Raw genomic sequence first — 11,823 nt, 5'->3', positions numbered from 1 at the left:
CACCAAGCCGAACTGCCAAGGGAAAGAAGCAGTTGGGAGTTTGGATCGGTCATTAGGAAACAGGAATCAGAGTGGAGGAGCCCGTGGAAGGGGGAGGCGCCGGGGAAGAGGCTGCGTCGGGGGATGACAAGAAGAAAAGAGATCAGAGGAGGAGAGCTCCGAGTCTGCCGTCCAGTCCCAGGTAAGAACACCAGATGCCAGGGTCAGGGGGGGAGGGGAAGCCCCACCCCGGGGCTGGAAGGGAGGCCGGAGTCAGGTTTCCTGGCGCTGTCTCCTTCCGCACCTGCCCGGGATGTCTGCTAACCTCTGCCAGCGTGAGCGGCCGGCCTGCTGCTAGAAAGGGAAGATGCTACTGGGCAGTGGTGAGAGGAAGCGGACAAATGGAGGGGAACGCGCGGGCAGAGCGCAGGCAGGGAAGGGCCGAGGGGCAGGAAAAGCAAAGAGGCTTGCAGACGCCCGGGACTAGACGCGGAGAGGGAGAGAGACAAGGATACACACTCGGAAAATGAAGCGAGATAGGAGACGCAGAAGATAGCTCTGAAAGCGGCGAGGTGAGCCGAGGTGAGGGGTCAGTCTCTCCAAATGTAACTCGTTTGGTTTTCACAATAAATCATGCCGTTCCTATCTTGTTCTTTACCGAAGCTACAAGTTCAGGGTGAGTTACGTTATCTCGGGTATTCTTAAACTCACAAAGTACTTAACTACCGTTCACAGCTTCTTAACTCTTCTAAAACCTTTGGCAGAGGTTTCTAATCTTTTTTTTAATATCATGGACTCCTTTCTTAGAAAAAAATTAATGTAAAACATAAGATATGTAAAACACCTAAGTAAACCAATTATATTAAAATTTAATAATGAATTTTATTAATAAAATATCAGATATATTTTATATTAATACACAATAGCTACACTATACTATATATTATAATATTAATATATAATATGTTTAATATATCAAAATTTTCCATCGTCTTACTTATTTTAGCAATACTTTATCCATAAAGTGATCTTGAACACAATACTTTTTTTTTTTTTTTTTTTTTTTTGTGGAAGGGCAGAATTTGGGATAAAAGGAGAAACTAATACAGATTATTTTTGTAATCTTGTATTTGGGCATCTAAGAAATTCTGATTTGAGTGAGCCCTGTTACTGTGGAGCTATGAAATCATAGACAAATCACCTAACTTGTCGGTACCTATGCTTTGTCCGTTATAAAATATCTCTCTTCCCTCACATGGTGGCTGAGAGTAAAAATGACAGTGCTTTAAAATTAATGTGCTATAATTCACCTTTATGAGATACCTTTACAATTTTCAAAATGCTCTCCTCACATTTAATTCTGTGTTATATGTACTACTCAGTGCCACATGACTGTCCCCATTTTACAGATGAGGGAGTAGGCTTGGGAAATGGCAGGCATAATTTTTATATTTGCTTTTGAGGAAAGGGAAAGAGAGAGAGAGAGAATCAGGGACAGAGAATCAGAGAAAGAAAGAGAGACAGAAAAAGACAGAGACTATAGAAAATACAGAGAGATAAAAATAGAAACAGAAACAAAGAGAAACAAATAAGAAGAGACAGAGAGACAGAAACAAATGGATAGATACAAAGATAGAGGCAAAGATTTAGTCTCCAAGACAAGAGTCAGAGAGAAGCAGAAATGAAATAGTAAGGCAGGGAGAGAGGGAAACAGAGAGAGAAAGAGAGAGACAGAGAGACAGAAACAGAGACAAAGAGACAGAGACACAAAGGGAAACAGACACACAGAGAGAGACATAGAGAGAAACAGACAGAGAGAAACAGACACACAGACAGAAAGAGGGAGAGACAGAGACCCACAGAGGGAAACAAATACACAGAGAGACAGAGAAACAGAGACAGAGAACAGAGACATACAGAGAGACAGAGACCCACAGAGGAAAACAGACACACACAGAGAGACAGAGAGAAACAGACAGACAGAGAAACAGAGACAGAAACAGAGAGACAGAGTGAAATAGACACACACAGAGAAACAGACAGAGAGACAGAGAAACAGAGAGAGACAGAGAGAAATAGACACACAGAGACAGAGGGAGAGACAGAGATCCACAGAGGGAAACAGACACACAGAGAGAGATAGAAACAGACAGAGACAGAGAAACACACAGAGAGAAACAGAGACAGACAGAGAGACAGACACACAGAGGAAAAGACACACAGAGAGAAACAGAGACAGACAGAGACAGACAGAAAGACAGAGAGAGAGAGAGAGAGAGAGAGAGAGAGAGAGAGACAGACAGAGAGAGAGAGACAGAGAGACAGAGAGACAGAGACAGAGAGACAGAAAGAGAGAGAGAGACAGAGAAACAGAGACAGAGAAAAACAGACGGAGAAACAGACACACACAGAGGTAAACAGACACACACACACAGAGAGAGAGAGAGAGAGAGAGAGAGAGAGAGAGAGAGAGAGAGAGAGAGAGAGAGAGAGAGAGAGAGAGAGAGAAACAGAGACAGGCAGAAAGACAGACACATAGAGGGAGACAGAGAGACACACAGAGAGGGAAACAGACACAGAGAGAAAGAAACAGAGACAGAGAGAGACAGACAGAGAAACAGACACACATAGAGAGACAGAGAGAAACAGACACACACACACAGAGAAACAGAGAGAGAGAGAAACAGACACACAGAGATAAAGAAAGGGAGAAACAGAGACAGACACACAGAGGGAGACACAGAGAGAAACAGACAGAGATAGAGATATAGAGACAGAGACAGACAGAGAGAGACACACAGAGAGAGACACTTTTAGACGGAGACATGGGGTAGGGAAGGGGAGGAAGAGAGACAGAAAACAACCAGACAGAGGTAGAAAGAGGTAAAGACAAAGAGAGACAGAAAGGTAGAGAGAGAGAAGAGAAAGAAAAAGAGAATCCCTTCCTTACAGAAGCAATATTCTAAAGAGGAAAGATAGCATATAAATGGGGAATTGGAAAGGGGTAGGGGGAAAAAAAAGAATCTTAGGTGATAGAAATGGCAGCAGGGGTCCCATAAGGATAATAGTCATGGTGTGGCGTTGCCAACAGGATGGAGGGTTTTCCAGGGTAGGGAAAAAATATTGTTGTTCTTAAACTCAAACTTTGAAGAAATAAAAATGAATCATAGAAGGTTCATTTAGTTTAAACTGCTCATCAAGAAATTGAAGTCTGGAGATGGGAGGCAATTTGTCCAAGATGTGCCCCATTCCCAGAATTTAATCTTTCAGCTCTTTCTTTTTGAAAGCTCTAGGTTTTTTTTTCCTTTTTTCCCACTGTAATAGTATTTTTCCAATTATACATAAAGATTATTTTCAATATTCACTTATATAAGATTTTGAGTTCCAACTTTTTTACCTTTCCCTTTCCTTCTCCACTTCCCAAGACACCAAGCCATCTGATATGTTATACATATATAGTCATTTTAAACATATTTCCATATCAGTCATGTTGTGAAAAAAAAGCAGAACAAAAGAAAAAAAAGAAAAAAAGGTAAAAATAGTATTCTCTGATTTGTATTGTCTTTATAATCTTCATTTAGTCCCCATTCTAGTTCTTTTTAAAATTTAGTTCACATGCCATCTTCTACAGAAAAATTTTCTTGATCTCCATCCCCTCGATTGGAAAAGTTACTACATATAACTCTTTTTGTAGTGGCAAGCAACTGGAAACCAGGGATGCTCATCAGTTGAAGAATGGCTGAATAATATGAATGCAGTGGAATATTATTGTTCTATAAGAAATGATGGTGGGCAAGCTGATTGCAGAAAAGCCTTGAAAGACTGACATGAATTGATGCTGAGTGATGTGAGTAGAACCGATAGAACATTGCATATAGTAACAACAAGATTATGTGATGATCAAATGGACTGGTCTCTTCCAACAATATGGTGATTCAAGGCAATACCAATAGACTTGTGAAGGAAAATCCCATCTGCCCTAAGAGAGAAAGAACTATGGATTCTGGATGTTGATTGAAGCATAGTATTTTCATCTTTTTGTTATGTTTGTTTGCTTGTGTTTTTTTTTTTTCTCTTTTTGGTCTGATTTTTCTTGGACAATTTAACAAATATGGAAATATGTTTAAAAGTCACATATTTAACCTATATTAGACAGCTTGCTATCTTGGGAAGGGAGGAGGGAAGCAGAAAGATTTGGAACACAAGGTTTTATAAAAATGAATGTTGAAAACTATCTTTCCATGTATTTGGAAAAAATAAATACTATTTTAAAATTTACTACATGTATGTATGTACATATAGTATATTTACTTATATTTTATATAAGTAATAGATTTTTTATATTACTAATATATATATGTGTTATTTCTCTGGGTAGAATAGGTTAGGATCTATTTTATTCTTATCTTTCTGTATGAGTACTAGCACTAGCACAGAGTAATCACTTAATATGTGCCTGTTGATTAATTGACTGATGAAAGTCATTCAGGGAAACCAAGTTTCCTAACCTAGTCTTCTTTTTAGTTCATAAATCAAGTACTGCATGGGAGTGCTACAAGATGAAAAGGAGGTAATGCTCAGGTTGTGGCATGGCATGAATTAGTTTTTTTTTTTTAATTAAATCTTGTTCAACCAGGCTTTCTAGGATATTAACTGACAGTTTCCTTTTCCCTTCTTACCTAAAGGATTATGTCCACTGTTTTTTCTGGCTGTGCTACTGAATAACAGATCTCAACACTAGCTTCTAATAGGTAACTTTATTAATTCAGCTCTGTATATGTATGTGTATATACACACATAAAACCTATATAGAGTATATACATATATGTGAAAATATATAAACATACATATATACACAAGTGTATATATAGTTACACACACATATACATATATGTTACATATTTGCCTCCCACCTTATCCCACAAAAGAAGGGGAGAGAGTAGGAACGTAGAAAAAAGCAAACTGTGCTGAGCAGCTGGGTCACACGGAGGGGGCAGAGTGCTAGGTCTGGAGTGGGAAGACTTTTTTCCTTCCTTCTCTGCTCCTTCATCTGTAGAACCCTTGCTCTGGGCCAAGGGAATCATCACTTGAGTCCTGGGACTATGGAATCTCCCCTCCTTTATTCCAAATGTTTAAAATGTGAGGGAAGGGGAGTCTGTTACTGTTGTGGGATCTGTATCTGGAAAAAGAGAGACAACAGGGTAAAAGTCTCATCAGTACTAGGCAAGCAGTGAGCTTTAGTTTCCCCTTCTGTAAAATAATCAAATCAAAATAATCAAATAATAAAAAATAAAAATATTACCTGTAATATCTACCTCAGAATTGTTTTGAGGTTTCAAATGAAATATATGTAATTCACAGTGGTATTTTGGCACTCGTTGCTTTAACTGATTCCAGAAGGTACAAGGAGTGGTGAAAATGACCAGTATTGAAAGGATTTTTTCTATCAGTACAACATCTCTAGTCTGCAGTTTAAAACTCCCTCCCCACTTAATTCCCCAAAGAGGCAAGCTGCAGAGAAACAAGTTGGGCCAGCACCTTCTTCCTTCTTGATCTAGCTCAGTCCCACCTTTCCACTGCCCAGGGCTCTGGCCACTGCTGAGGTTCAAGTACTATAGGAGTCCTGCTTCTCCTCCTGCTGAACATGGCTGTCATTCTATACTCCTTAAGTCATACTATTTGGGAGACTGCACTGCAGGCACATCATCCTGCAGGAATTGCCCTGTGACTTACCTGCCAAGTGCACCACCTCTAACCTGGCACCAGTAGCTGCTAGGGCTGGGCAGTTTCCCTAGCCAACCTCACATCCCTACTGCTCAGCCAAGATGGCAGTTAAGTGCCATGAGGACCAGGCAAGCATCAAGTGCTGAAATATTTTTTCTCATTAAAATGTGTCGAATTTGATGAGTTTTGAAGCTGACTGGTGACAAGGTATTCCTGTACTTGAAAAAAATTAAATTAAAGTTAGTTTTTCATATTCTTTTTGCTTTTGATTATTGAAAAGCAGTTTGGTTTAATGAACGGAAGGCCAGCCATATAGTCAAGATGTCCCAGGTTCTTGTACTGTTTCTAAAAGTCTGGCTATGTCATCCTGGGCATGCTGTTTACCTACCAGCCTGTAAATTCCAGAACCTGGGGGTCTGTATTGGTAGATGTAAATTTCTTATAGCAAGTGAAGAATAGGTTTTTTTTTTTGGGGGGGAAGAATATATCCCACAATTTTTTTTATTATTATCATGATATATCTTAAAAGTCAGAGAAGTAGATTCTAGTATCACCTCTGATTTTGGTAAGTAAATTGCTTCTTCCTGTTTCAGTCTCCCTACCTGCAAAATGAAGGAACTGCATTATATAATCTCCAAGGTTTCAAACCAATGAATCTATGTGATCATGATATTCCATGATGGAATCCTATATGTATTTACCAATAGAAACAACATGAAAAATAGTATTTAGGTTCAATTCTATTTGGGCCATACATTGTGTACATGATAGGTCATAGAGTCACACAAGTCACTTTTGTGGTCTGGACTAGAAACCTACATTGTTTATAATATATTGTTTCTGTGGGAAAGTACATTTCTAGTTCCAAACAACCAAATGAAAAATGAATTTTTGGAACATAGCCTGTTGTTAAGGTGAAAGAGTATAGAAATAAAAATGCCTTTTGAAAACCAAAGAAAATCATGTTGAAAGTTATCAAAGGCTTTTTCTGTATGGCTTTTTGAAATTAATAAATAATGATAATAAATTAATATAATACATTTAAAATCTCCTTTGCTAATTCTTCATGTGTCAGCTCCACTAACTGTGGCTATACCCCAAGGCTGTATCCTGGGCTTACTTAATAAATTTTTATTTTTATTTTTACATGCTTTTAACTTTTTTTCCCCTTCCCGCTGTTACTCTCCCATTGAACAGTAACAACAACAAAAAAATAAAACCCCCATCATAAACGTGTAGTTCAGCAAAACAGATTCCCAGGTTGGTCATTCCCAAGAATGCATATCTCTGGCAGGAGATAGGTGTCATGTTTCATCTTCAGTGTTCTGGGCTCATGATTCATCATTGCATTGATCAGGATTCTAAAGTCTTTCAAAATTGTTTTTCTCTATAATGTTGTTGTCACTAGAAATGAATCTCTTAGTTCTGTTCACTTTGCTCTGCATTATATCATAAAGATCTTTCCAGTTTCCTTTGAAACTGTCCATTTCATCATTTTCCAATAAAATAGCCTCTAATTTGGTCTACTATGAAAAAGATTTTTAAAAATATCTTTGTACATTTAGGACTTTTCCTTTTTCATTGATCTCTAGTGGTATGACTGGTTCAAAGCTTATGGAAAATTGCATAATTTGGGGACCATAGTTCCAAATTGTGTTCCAGAATGCCTAGAAACAATTAATTCACAATTCTACTAACAGTGCACTACTGGTCTGGGCAATCTTCTCCTTTCACTCTATACCATCTTACTTGGTGATCTCACTTACCTCCCGTGGGTTCTATTATCTTCTCAATATAGATGAGTCTCAGATTTTTAAATCTAGCTTTAATCTTTCTCCTGAACATGTCATACATGTCTAGATGCTTTTTGTCCATCTTGAACTGGATGTCCCAAAGGTACCTCAAACTCAACACAAAATTCATTGTCTTTCTTCTTAGATCATCCCCTCTTCCAAACTTGCCCATAATTATAGGGGGAGGTACTATCCTTCCAGTCACTCAGGCTTACAACTTCTGTGTCTAACACAGCTCCTCCCATCCATCAAATATAAACCAAACACTGCTGAATTTTCTTGTTTCTACTTTTACTCCTCTCATTTACATTTACATTTCTCCACTCATATTGACAATCATCTTAGTATAAGGCTTGATTACTCGGACTATTTTAATAACTTCCTCCAGGAAAAGAACTGATAAGTAGAAGTATTTATAGAACAATTACATGTGTGTGTACACAGATTTGTGTCTAATAGTAGTTATGATGGGGAGGGGAGAAAAGGGAAGAAAAAAAAATTTACATGATCACTTTGTTGTATATTTGGAGGGAATAGTAAGTTGTATGTGGTAGATTTGAAATTTCATATATAATCATCTTTTTTATTTAACTGTATTATGGAAATGCTTGTTTTCTTCCATGAATTGAAAATAAAATAAAATTTTAAAAATAGCCTTCTAATTGGTCTCTCTGGTTTCTAGTCTCTCTTCCTACTCCAATTCATCTTCCATTCACCTGCTAAAACGAGTTTGTTAAAGTGTAAATCTGACCATGTCATCCCCCTACTCACTTCAACCTCTGTTTGGCATTTCAAGCCCATCACAACATGGTCCCTTCCTTTTTACACTATACTCTACTACATTATAGTGTACACTATATACACTCTGTAATTCAATTCCATAGGAGGTCATAGGATCTGAGAATTAAGCTGGGAGGGGATTTGAAGGCTCCTTCATTTGAGAGATAAGCAATCAATAAGGCCCAGAAAAGTCTTGTGATATATGGTATCCTAAGTGTGGAAATAGAAGGAAATCACCTTAGAGGTAATTTAATCCAAGCTTTTCATTTTCCCCAGCATGAGATGAAGGTTCAGTGAGATGAACAGACTTGTTTAGAGCTAGTAAGTATCTGAAATGGATTTGAACCTCATCTTCTGATTCCCAGACTGGCATTCTACCCACTATACCATGCTGCCTTCCATAATAACTTTAGCAAAGGGTTGACTTTTTCCTCAAAATTAATCACTAAGCCAAAATAGCAAGGTAATGTTGATTTTGGAACTGAATCAGGCTCTATTGCCGGGTTAGAGAATGGAAGATGTGGTTACAAGGGAGATGCTCCCAACTGGGTTATCTGACTTTTCCCTACACTTAGTTCCACTTTTCCAACTCCCTGACCATGTTTCTTTTATCCTGTCTGCTGCTAAAAGGAGGGAGAAACACAATTGGAGATAATAGACTAAGTGACTAATTCTACAGAGTCAGTTCATTGCTTAGACAGAGTAGAGTTAAAATTCAGTCTTTATCATAGTATCTTTAAGTGAATGTCAGATGATCTAAAAAACTGTCAGGTTTGCGTGTGTGTGTGTGTTTGTGTGTGTGTGTGTGTAATCTGACATTTTCTTCATCCTTTATATATGGCTCATTAACAGATAATACCAAGGACATCTTGATTAGGTCCTGAGGCTAAAGTCTTGGCTAAAAATGATATTGGTTTCAAACAAACCTTTTACTGAAACTTGTAGTATAACTGGAACATAATGAAACAATTTCCCTTTGCCACATATGAAAATGAATCTCATTGTATTTTAGTCATGCTATATTTTTTACAGCAAATTGGGATTCACCTTAAGAGCTATTGCTCCCGCCTACATATACTAGATTATTTACTCCCATTCCACAATTCAGCACAACAAATATTTGTCACAAAATCACAGAATCTCCTAGTTGGACCTCAAAGGGTCATCATATTTTATTGAAAGGAATCGTTTCCACAACATCCCTAAGAAGTGGTCATTCTGCCATTGCTAGAAGAATTTTTGTAATCTGCAGAAACAATTCATTTTATTTCTGTACAGTTTTAATTTTAAGGAAGTTTTTTCTTGACATCAAGATCAAATTTGAGTATTTGTAACATCTATCTTTTGCTTTCAGTTCTGCTCTTTGGTGTCAAGTAGAAAAGTCTAATCTTTCCACATGGCAGATTGTGAAAATACTTGAAAACACCTCTCATGCTATCTAAATTGTGTGCACAGGTCTGGGAGGAGATAGAAAATGTAGGTATATCAGTCGCTACACCAATGGAGCTGCTGGTCTAGGGTTAAGACATTATATTGTATCTCACACTAATATATGACAAATCCTTAGAAGAGTCCCAAACAAAATAATATTTGAAATCCAGGAGAGTCTTTTCTCCTGCGGAGAAATCAAGTTAGACTTTATGAAGGCAGTGGCCTTTTAACTCAACTTGAAAGGACTAGGATTCAACCAATGAAGTGTATTCCAGACAAAACCGGGAATAGCAATAAAAATGACATAGAGGAATACATGATAAGGATCCTAAGGAACAATATAAGTGCAGGAAAGTGAATGGATGCAAAAATATGGAGGAAGATTCAATGGGATTGTATCATTGGATATGAAAAGAGAGAGAGGGAGAAGTAATTAAAGATCAATAAATAAATTAATTAGCATTTACTAAACACCTTTTATATGCCAGGTATTGTGCTAGATTATTGGAGATACAAAGATACTTTGAAATGATTCTTGATTTCACTGAATTTTTTTCTGTTCTATGGAGGGAGCAACATATGTTTATATAAGTATATCCTATATGTAAGATTAAGAATTGTCAGTGATTTCTTTGGTGTAAGGAATTCCCAGAAAAAAAAAATCTATGTCTCTCTGTCTCTCTCTCTCTCTCTGTCTCTTTCTCTTTCTGTCTTGTCTAGATGATAGGAGTGGATAGATATATCTAAAGTCTCCCTTGTCCACCCTTCTTCAAAGTTATTCTTTATTAACAGGAGGCAGAAGTCACTCTCCTCTCTTCATAGAAAGAATACCAAGGCAAAATTATATCTGTCCCCTTAAATATTGATAGTTTTAGGCCTTTAAATTCAGTGGACTCATATATAAAACCTACCTCTTCTGTATTGTATAGAAGAACTAGGTTTACAGAATTATCTCAGTGTGGCTCTAAGACTAGGGAAAAAATCATGGTGTGCTTTCACCAGATTTAAATTGATATTAAGGAAAACCTTGAAGATTCCACAAAAGGGTTGAAGTGAAGGAATATCAAAATCACCAAATCATTGGTGGGCGTCCATGGTGAGGTAAAGAAGGTGGAAGGGGAAATATCTGCCACTTTTCCAAGGTGACAGTAGCTGGGATGATTTTTTGTTATGCGAATCTTGGTCTTTTTTAGTACCAACTGAATAACCCCTGGTTTGCAAGGAGGCTGACTCCCTGAGCTATTGTCTGGGCAACAAGTCTCTGGTTGCTATGTCACCATAGGGCCTTAAAAGACACTGAGATATACTCATCAGATTGGAAAAAATGACAAAAAGTAGAAAATGGTAATTATTGAGGGGAGATAGGTCAGGTGCTGCAAGATGGTCTAACTGTACAAAAAAAGCTATTTGGAACTATACTCATAAAGTCATTTTACTGTATTTAACACTTTGATCCAGTGATACCCTTTAGGCATATAGCCTTAAGAGGTCAAAGAATGAAGAAAAAGCAAATATATTTGTAAACAGTAGGATATGTGTTTTGCTCATATAAATTATATGAGTACATATGAGTGTGTCTAGACATGACTTGCATGAAGAAGTGAATAGTTATCTCTAGAGTACGTTTTTCCAAAGGGAGTCTTTGGATTCTAATTTTGATTCTAGCCAACAGGGCAGCAACAGGTTATGGTCAGTGGATGACTGCTCTACTCTCCTGAGAGAAAGAGTATTGATCCATCTGACTCATTCAATATTGATAGCCTGGAGGAAACAAATTTTAAGTTCAAACTGAACTCTTGATCACTACTCCTTAATGGGGAAGCAGTGATTTAAGCTATACATCTAAAGCTTGACTCATTTTCCACCAAATGCCAATTCTATAATGAACAAATAAAGCAGATAAACCTGTTTATCCAAGCTGAGAACAAACAGAGAAGCTATGCAGATGAGAATATATATACTGTGCAATAAATACAAAGAATTAATGAGCTCTTCCATACTGAGCTTAACCAAGAGAGAGACTGAGTCCCCTATTCCCCTGAGGGGAAATTTCCTGAAGTTTTGAGTGTGGTAAACTGGGCACAAGAACATGAACGGAGTGTTGGTTCCTTTCTGT

At 37.6% G+C, this 11,823-nt stretch overlaps 1 long non-coding RNA gene across 2 annotated transcripts; it reads left to right on the top strand.

Annotated features, from left to right (window-relative positions):
* Window positions 1-275: 275 nt before the first annotated feature.
* Window positions 276-6,849, top strand: LOC141561467 (uncharacterized). 2 transcript variants are annotated; one of them, XR_012488061.1, is made up of 2 exons: window positions 276-551; window positions 3,674-6,849. It is a non-coding gene; the product is annotated as an uncharacterized LOC141561467 (long non-coding RNA). The 2 variants fall into 2 exon arrangements; XR_012488060.1 differs by having other exon boundaries at window positions 276-561.
* The last annotated feature ends 4,974 nt before the right edge of the window (window positions 6,850-11,823 follow it).

Source organism: Sminthopsis crassicaudata, chromosome 3, assembly GCF_048593235.1.
Source record: "Sminthopsis crassicaudata isolate SCR6 chromosome 3, ASM4859323v1, whole genome shotgun sequence".
NCBI classification, from domain to species: domain Eukaryota; kingdom Metazoa; phylum Chordata; class Mammalia; order Dasyuromorphia; family Dasyuridae; genus Sminthopsis; species Sminthopsis crassicaudata.
Note: the sequence above shows the minus strand (reverse complement) of the source record. Positions and strands in the feature narration are given on the sequence as shown.